Source organism: Castor canadensis, chromosome X, assembly GCF_047511655.1.
Source record: "Castor canadensis chromosome X, mCasCan1.hap1v2, whole genome shotgun sequence".
NCBI classification, from domain to species: Eukaryota; Metazoa; Chordata; class Mammalia; order Rodentia; family Castoridae; genus Castor; species Castor canadensis.
In genome coordinates, this window is record NC_133405.1 from 58,322,200 (window position 1) to 58,332,445 (window position 10,246).

Sequence of the window (10,246 nt, forward strand, 5' to 3'; positions counted from 1 at the left end):
TGGAACTGGAGAACATCATTCTGAGTGAGGTTAGCCAGGCCCAGAAGACCGAAAATCGTATGTTCTCCCTCATATGTGGACTTTAGATATGGGGAAATGCAGCAATTTGTTGGACTTGGGTCACACCCTAAGGGGAGAGCACATACAGAAGGTACGGGGATAGGTAGGAAACCCAACTACTACTGCAGAGGAGCTAATACAGAAACCTTAAAGTGACAGAGGTTAATATGGGAAGGTGATTAGGAACTAGTGAAAAGGTCAGGTTGAGATGAATCAATTCGGGTTGTAACATACTTGTGCATGAAAGCAATGCTAGGAATCTCTCTGTATAGCTATCCTTATCTCAGCTAGCAAAAATGCTTTTTCTTTCTTATTATTGCTTATGTCTACTCTTGAACAATATTAGAGAAAAGGGCAGAACAGGTTCTGCCTGGAAGCAAGGGGTGTTTGAAGAGTGGGAGGGGGCAAAGGGCAAGGAGAGAAATGGCCCAAACTATGTATGCACATATGAAAAAATTAATAAAAAATTCTAAGGAATAAACAAAAATTGTACCTGGTCCATATGGTAAGGAGAATGATTTGCTTACAAGACATATTATGTGGGTACTTAGTGAGAAATGGAATTTTCAGGTAGACAGTTGAGGCAATCCTCACTTCCTCCAGATGCCAAAACAGGAAGTAATATTTGTCTTTAATTTTAGGCATTATGCCGCACTGGTCAACAAAGTTAATGACTTTGACTTAGATACCATGGGATCAGTAAAGCAGAGAATCCAGTCCAGGCTGGTAGAGGCAAGAACATAGGATGCCCTCTTTCCCCTGTTCTAACTTAGAAGGCTATCTTTCCAGGAAGAGCAGGAGGTCATCATTTGTCATCCTGCTTCCAGCTACTTGTTACTGATACCAGTTTCTAAGTGAGTTCATAAGAGAGGCAGATGCTCCCCCCCACTCAGCCCTTGTTAGTCAGAGGCTTTACCATGAGTGTAATACCACTGAGAATACTGGAGTGTGTGACACCACTGCCTTATGCTCTGGCTCATAAGGCAGTAATTCCATGCCAGGAGAGGCAGGCAGAGAAAGGGTTCAGGCTATTTTCTATTCCTCCTTCCCCCAGAACACATCGGTTGGAGTAGGAATGTTCCTCAGACAAAGCTTGATATTGTTCCCAAGTCAAACTTCAGAGCCACAGCTCAAAAGTTTTGCCAGGGCAGAGAGGTGGGTATAACAAAAAGGTCCTTATAACCTCCCAGAGAAACTAACTTTGCTTGTAACCAAACATGCACAGAGTATGGCTTGAGGATACCATCAAGAAAAAGTGGAAGATGTGGTAAAAGATGATTTGGAGAAGATTCAGAGATTCAATAGCAAGGTAGATCAGAGGCAGGCTAGTTTTCAGAAGAGCACAAGAGAAAAAGACAATTCAAAGGGGCACTTCTGGCACCAGAGCAAATACTAAACGTTGACTTCTGGAAACATTCTTTCAAATGAGCCTGACTTTATTTGGATTAATGTGTAAAGTAATTTATGTACCAGGACATTGTTAAAAATAATAGAGTAATATGTCAGCAATTAGTAGAGTTTAACACCTGAATGTGTTCAGAAAAATAGAGAAAGTGATCTATGCCAAAATTATCATCATGTCAGGGAGACCATAAGCATACCTGTGTACTAAGAAGCAACATCAAGACAATATCTATAGCCTGGGGTGTGTGTGTGAAGGGGAGAGATGGACTTCACTAAATAATCCAGCCAGTCACAATATACAAAAGGAGAAAATAATAATAAGCCTAGGAGTGTGGAGAGGAATACTCCGAATTACCTAAAATGTACCATTTCTAATAAAAATTTAGGAGTCATGGAAAGAAGCATGAAAGTCCTAGAACAACTATCACAAGACAAAAACAAAATATCAGGTAAAATAAACTGTTTATGAGAGCAATCAGATGGTTGATGTATGAGAAAAATACCACAATATCCTAAACTTCTACTTTAAGACACTGAAAAAAAAGAGCAAACTAAATGTAAAACAAGCTGAAGCTGGGATTGCGGCACAAGTGTTAGAGCACCTGCCTCACAAGCACATGGCCCTGATTTCAAACTCCAGTTCAGACACCCCCAAAAATATGAAGGTGTGGAAATTAATGAAAGAAAAAAAAGAAAAAAAGAATGAAATCCAAAATTGCTATTATGAAATCATCAACGGAATTGATAAAACTTTTGATTAATCTTAGAAAATAAGAAAATATTCAAGATTGCTATGATCCCAAATGAAAGAGATGACATTACTAATGACGTTTCTGATATAATCATGAAGGAATAATCATAATTGAATACTATGAACAACCATATGGCAAAAAATTAGATAACTTAGATGAAACATGGACAAGTTCCTAGAAAGATGATTTTTACTGAAATCACTCAAGCAGAAACAGACAATTTGAATAGATGTATAACAAGATAAAGAACTGAAGTAGAAATTACACCCCCATGCACTCACACAACAGCCTAAGCTAGGTGGCTTTACAACTGAATTCTATCAAATATTTAAAGAGGAATTAAAACCAACTCTCCACACTTCCGATGTTAATGAGGAGGGAACACATCCTAACTCATTTTATGAGGCCAATAGAATCCTGATCCCCAAATCAGACAAAAACATCACAAGAAAACTATGGAGTGATATATCTTATGAATATGTACATAGTTGTCAACAATATTAAACAGAATCCAGCAAGAAATAATAAAATAATTATGCACTTGACCAAATGAAGTATATCCCAGTATTTCAAACTTGGTTTAATATCTGAAAATCAGCTAATACATCAATAGAAAAAACACCAAAATAATCTCAAAAGGTGGAGAAAAAGTACTTAACAAAATATAATACCCTTTTATGATTAAAAAACAATTCAAAAACTAGGAATAGAAGGAATTTCCTCATCATGAAAAAGGAATTCTATAAAAAAATTCACAGCTAATATTATTCTTAATGATGAAAACCTGGATGCTTTCTCCTCATGTATGGACTAACTAGAAGATAACCATTCTTGTTATTTCTATTTGATATTGCACTAAAGGTTCTATTCAGGAAAATTAAGCAAGAAAAAGGAAGTTATCCAGCTGAAAAGAAAGAAAATATATTCACAGATGCCATGATCTTGTATATAGAAAATCCTAAGGAATACACTAAAAATACTAACAGAACTAATAAATGAGCTTAGCAAAGTGATAGAATATAAAATCAGAATAAAAAATTAATTGTATTTCTACACATCTGTGATGAATAATATTTCAAAAATGAAATTAAGAATGACACCAGGTGCCAGTGGATCATATCTGTAATTCCAGCTGCTTTGGAGGCTGAGATCAAGAGGATCACAGGCCAAGGCCAGACCAGTCAAATAGTTCCCAAGACCCCATCTCCAAAATAACCAGAATAAATTGGCTGGAGGTGTGGCTCAAGTGGTAGAGTGCCTGCTTTGCAAATGTGAAGCCCTCAGTTCAGATCCCAGTCCCATGCAAAAAAAGAAACAATTCCATTTACACAATATCATCAAAATGAATGAAATAATAAAATTTATTAGCAAAAATTTATACTCTGAAAACTAAAACACTTTTCAAAAAATCTAGAAGTTTCAAATAATTACAAAAACATCCATACCTATGGATTACAAGATTTAATATTATTAAATAATAATACCACACAAATTAATCTACATGTTTAATGCAATCCCTATCATAATCCCAGCTGATATGTTTATATAAATAGACAAACTGATTCTAAAATTGGTAAGAAATTTCAAGAAATCCATAACAACTAAATAATTTTGAAAAATGAGAAAAAAAAGTCACACTTGCTGATTTCAAAACTTGCTGTAAAGTATCTTCAAATAAGGCAGGATGATACTGACACAAAATTTGTATACTTATGAATAAATATGTAAAGATGTATTTATATAAGTCATATATAATATGTATCAGTAGAAGAAGAGCAAGTCCATGTTTTAGGAAAATTAATCATCACAAGAGAAAATACCACCATTCGACAACTCCAAAGCATGCACACCAAGCTTCCAAGCTACGTCTTAGTCATCTTTAAGAGTAAATGTGAGTAGACAACCAAGACAGCCCAACATCTGAGAGAAGTCTTTAACAAAAGAGATACCAAATGAAACAGAAAAATGTAGAGGAAAGAGAACCAATGCAGAAATCCAAAGGAAAGCATAAAAATCAAACTTTAGTATTCTATATAATATGAATAAATACATAAAATAACATTGTAACTGTGAAATGAGAAATATGTAGTATAAAAAGAAGTACTAAAAGAATAAAAGATTCTGACAATTATAATATGGGTTGAGAAAGCAGCTCCTCTAGGTTGGGTCAGAAAGGCAGAGGGCTTTAGGAAAGTTGACTATAAAAGGAACAAAAATCTGATAGCTATCCTCATGTTTTTTATGTATTGGTACAATATTTACATTTATGTCAAACTTGGATACATAATAAACCAGGCAAATGAATAATTGAAGCTACTATTAACAATAAGGGAGATCAAATACTGTAAAAAGAAGGAAATATAATTTTAATACGATACATGAATGGGTTGTAAAAAATATGTACATACTTGTAAAGAGACAAACACTGAGTATTGTTTAACCAATAATTATGATAGATCTATATTGAGACAAAATGGAAATGGGATATGAATGTGTGTGAGGGAGTGGTTAAATGGAGAGTATGTTTATGGTAGCTAAATACTTATTATCCATTAAACAAAATAATCAGATATCTAAGAATGAAAAATCAAGAACTTGTAATATTAGCATACTATTTACAAATATGGAAGTAAATATTGGGACATATAAGCAAAGAATTTTTAACAACTTTATCTCCAATGAGCAGAAAATGGGATATAGAGGAGTAAAGCAAGACACTGCTTATTTTAGTTAGTACAATTTAGCTTTGTAAACCATGTACATGCTTCACTTGAATAAAAAGAAATATAAAATACAAAACTAGGGTTTGAAATTACATGCATAGAACTCTAATTTTGTGTACATAAGTGCAGAAATATGCATTGTAATATTGAAGGGAAGCCATAACCTGTTTCAATTCTGTACTCCTTTGTGCAAATTTCCATCCCTATCAGTTTTCTGGTGTTCTGTCCTGGTTTTCCATCTGTCCTCTTCACTGGGTCTACCTGACTCTCTGTTCTGCTTCAGTCATCATCCATAATATGTGTGTTTAGCTCACTCCTTTCTTCTGAACTGTAGACCCATGCCTTTCACATGGCCACAGAGCATCTCTACTTGGAAGTCTCTCAGATACCTCAAACTCAAGGAGTTCCAATCAGGATTTGTTTTCTTCCCTTACCAAAGATTTTCCTTCATGCTTGAAAAATAGAAAATGAAGAGAACAGTTAATATGCATCTCTCTTCATCCTCTACTCCAGATTATACTCTTTTCTCTGCAGTATACTTCCTTCAGGGTCAACCAGTTCATATGATTACCATAAATGGACATTTTTCTGCCCAAGAAGAAGTAGTGTGTTTTAATCTTCAATAAGCAATGTGAAATATTTCCTCATGTTTGTGTGGCCCAGCAATGCCACTACTCCCAAACCTTAAACAATCCCCTGAGTCCTGAGTCTGCTATCAAAACAGCATGAGAGTAAGAATCTGGGAACCTGAGGCCAAAGTCATACACAGCATTGGCTAAAAGACCATTTAACCCTCTCAAGCATCTAGGAATTTGTCCATTGATAGTCTAGCCTCACTATTTCCCTTAGAACTGTGAATAAAGAGTTCTACTAAGTCTGATTCATCAGAGGGTCTTGCATGTCACACACACACAAACATGCACACACATACACACACACACATACATACAAGAACAACTGTGGATAGGAGATCCAAGATGGTAGATAAGATAGGGAATCAGAATTCTTAAGTTCTGTGATTTCAGAAACCACTTCAAGACGTAGGAGGTACATTTGTGTATTTCTGATTTTTTTTAACTTTTTTATTCATTTCTTCACATGTGCATACATTGTTTGAACCATTTCTGCCCCTGGCCCCCACCCCCTCCCTCTGCACCCATTCCCCCTTGCTTCCGGGCAGAACCTGTTCTGCCCTTATATCTAATTTTGTTGAAGAGAAAATATAAGCAATAATAAGAAAGACAAAGCCTTTTTGCTAGTTGAGATAAGGATAGGTATACAGAGAGATTGCTTCCATGTACAAATGTGTTTCAACTCAAGTTGATTCATCTCTACCTGACCTTTTCACTAGTTCCTGATCCTCTTCCCATATTGAAGTCTGTCACTTTAAGGTCTCTGTATTAGTTCTTCTGCAGTGGGGATATAAAACACTTTCTTGTTTTGGGTTTCCTATCTATTCCTATAACTCCCGTATTTGCTCTCCCCTTAGCATGTGACCCATGTCCAGCAACATTGCTGCATTTTCCCTAGATCCAAAATTCTCATATGATGGAGAACACATGATTTATGGTCTTCTGAGCCTGGCTAACCTTGCTCAGAATGATGTTCTCCAGTTCTATCCATTTACCTGAGAATGATAAGATTTCATTCTTCTTCATGGCTGAGTAAAACTCCATTATGTATAAGTATCACATTCTCTTAACCCATTCGTCAGTAGTGGGGCATCTTGGTTGCTTCCATAACTTGGCTATTGTGAATATCGCTGTAGGAAACATGGGTGTGCAGGTGCCTCTGGAATAAAATGAGTCACATTCCTTTGGGTATATCCCCAGGAGTGGGATTGCTGGATCATATGGCAGATCTATGTTTAGATTTATAAGAAGTCTCCATAATTTTTTTCCAGAGTGGTTGCACTAGCTTGCATTCCCACCACCAGTGTACAAGCCAGTGTTGTTTCTGTTGATGAGATTGGTCTCCTGTAAGCAACAGATTGTTGGATCTTCCTTTTTAATCCATTTTGCCAAACAGTGTCTTTTGATGGGGGAATTAAATTTGTTAACATTAATAGGTATGTGGTGATTCCTGTCATTTAGTTGTTTTTGTTGAAGGGTTTGATTGTGTGCAGCTGAATCAGTTTTACTCTCTACTTTCTTGCCTTTTATTCTTCTGTGGTTTTGTATTGCCCTGTCCTTTCATGGTTTTGTTTGCTTTCATTTTCTGTGTGCAGAATTCCTTGCAGAATCTTTTGGAGTGATGGCTTGTTGGTCATATATTGTTTTAGTTTCTGCTTATCATGGAAGACTTTTATTGCTCCATATATTTTCAATGATAGTTTTGCTGGGCAGAGTATCCTAGGGTGGAAGTTATTTTCTTTCACTGCCTAGAATACCTCACTCCATACTCTTCTTGCTTTTAATGTTTCCATTGAGAAATCTGCTGTGATTTTGATGGGTTTACCTTTGTATGTTATTTGTTTTTTCTCGCTTACAGCCTTCAATATTCTTTCTCTATTCTCTGTGCTTGTTGTTTTAATGATAATATGTTGTGGGGTAGTTCTACTTTGGTCAAGTCTATTTGGTATCCTGGAGGCTTCCTGTACCTGAATGGGCATAGCTTTCTCTAGATTTGGGATATTTTCTGTTATTATTCTGTTGAATATATTATGAATTCCTTTTGCTTGCACCTCTTCTCCTTCTTCAATGCCCATGATTCTCAGGTTTGGTCTTTTGATGGAGTCAGTGAGTTCTTGCATATTCCTTTCACAGGTCTTGAGTTGTTTGACTAATAGCTCTTCAGTTTTTCCTTTAATTTCCATTTCATCTTCAAGGTTTGAGATTTTGTCTTCTACTTGTTCTAGTCTGCTGCAGTGGCCTTCCATTATGTTTTATATTTCTGTTTCATTCTTTTTTCTGAGGTTTTCCATATCATGGGTCATTTTGTCTTTAGTATTGTCAATTTTTGTCCTTAATTCATTTATCTCTCTATGTATGGTGTTATCTGTTTCACTTTGGTGTTTATTTAGGTCTCTTATGAATTCATTTATTTATTTTTGTCTCTTCTCATATTCTTTATTTTTGTTGTCTGGGAATTTCTTGAGTGCCTCCTGAACTTTTTGGTTGATTACATCTAGTAACATCTCCATGAACTTCTCAGTCATTACTTGCATGACTTATTCTTTCAGCGTGTTTTGTAGGCTTCATTGGGTTCCTTGGCATAGTTTATCTTTGTTTTGTTGGAGTCTGGAACTGGGTATCCTTTTCTTCTTCTCCCTCTGAATACTGTATTAATTTATTGTGGGAGAGAGAATGGTATCCATCTTTTTTTGTCTTCCCAACTCTCCACTTGGTGCTGTTTCTATCCCTGATCTGTGTGTAATTTAGTATTAGCTAACTTGCAATAGTTAAACTAATAAAACAAACAAAGAAAGAAAAAGAGAAAAAAAAAGAACCAATGAAATCAACAGGGAGAGTTGGTAGAGAAACAAATGGAACAAAACAAACAAACATATAAAAAAAATTCCAAGTTCAGGAACAATAGAATTTCATTCTCAGTAGTTCTGTTGTTACTCTTTCAGCATCCAGTTCTGGTGTTGGTATTTAAGCAGAAGCTCTGTCTTATTCTCATCAGGTGTTTGGGGAGACTTGCTTTTTTTTCCCTGTCTTTCAGTGGCAACTGCTTAGTGAGCTCCTCCCTCAGTGAGGTGTGGTTTGTCCTCAAGTTCCAGAGATCAGCATAGTGGCCCACTAGCCATTCTGCTTTGGAGTTGGGTTTTCACTGTGTTGGTTTATTCAGGACATGTTTCTTTGCTTTGCGCCCTTTCTCTGTGTCAAGGTCAGAGATCCATCAGCCGGCTTTCTGTTGTCAGTGTGTTATGCTGGTTTGCTGATTGTTTTTCAACTTTGCAACATCGTTTGACTTTGGACATTGCTCACTGGCTCATGAGATGAGCTTGTGGACCACTATCTGTCCTATTTCAGGTAGCGGCTTATCACCCACCCACCGACAGCCCTTCTACCTTTCCAGTCTTTGTTTACTGAACATTTGTGTGGAGATCAGCTCCTTGCCTTCCCCCCTTCTCCAGTGTGGTCAGGGCACCCTGCCTTCTCTGCTGTGTGTTCCTTTTCTGTTCCTTGTTCATTATTCATGTTTTTTTTTTTTTTTTTTGCAGGGCAATGGTCTTTCTGTCCAGGGGGCTATGCTGGTTTATACCATGGGTAGCTGTGGGAATACCATCTGCAACTTATTTACTCACCTGTTGATCTGTGTCTCCCAAGCAGGTTTGGAGCCAGTGTCTGGCAGCATGGGAACCCTTCTGTGTTCTCAGTGTCACATGGTGTGGAGAAGCTTTGTACAGGCTGGGGGTTCAGGGTGTCAGAGTTTTGATTCTTCTTGGTGTTTCTTTTTCTACCAAGTGTGCCTCTACTGTCTCAGCAAAATTTTTGATTTACAGAGCTCTTGCTGTCTGCTTCTGCCCTCTAGTTGCCACCTTGTGTCCTCATCCTCTGATTTTTTTTAGCCAACTTAATAACCACCAACACATGGGGTGCGCATAAATTTGAGGTCTGACCCTTAAAACTGCTTTTAATTTCCCCTAACAGCTGGGGAAATCCCAGTGTGGCATAGTCACTAGGGCTTGTTTGCCCTGGGAAAAAGCCCCTCGGCCATGCCACCCCTTTTCAAAAAGCAGAAGATAGAGCACGAGACAGAACCAAACCCTGAGACATGCTGGACTCCTAACCCATGGAAAGCCTACCTATGCCCCATGGTGTGAACTCAGTCCCAGTAAGTGTCTGTATTGAGAAAAAGTTCTTGCTATTTCTCCCCACTGGCAAGTTTCAAAGCTGCCTGTGTGAATCTGCAAACCTAACAGGTGAGAGCCATGTACCACATGCATAGTCCACCCCGAGAACATAATCCAGCACAGCTCATGGGCAGATTGCACCCCCCAAACAAAACTGAAATATATAGATATTGAATTTTAATCTTCCACTACAGTGGGGATCGGGTGGAATGCTGAACCAAACTCAGACAACAGGGGTGGGGCAAGGAACGTAACTCTCAGTGAGTGGGAAAGCACCATGGAACAAAGGCTGAGAGCAGGGTTGGGGAGACAAGCCAACCTCCTAGAACAGGGGCATGGTGGATCACTGAACTAATCTCAAGGGACTGAGGACAGTGCACAAAACTGAATTGCCCCACTTTGCTGGGAGAGGAGCTAATCAGCCAGAGTTGCAGTTGTAGGACAATGTAGCTGCCACCTGGTGAAAACAACAACATATCAGACCACCTTGCACAAACTGGTAATGA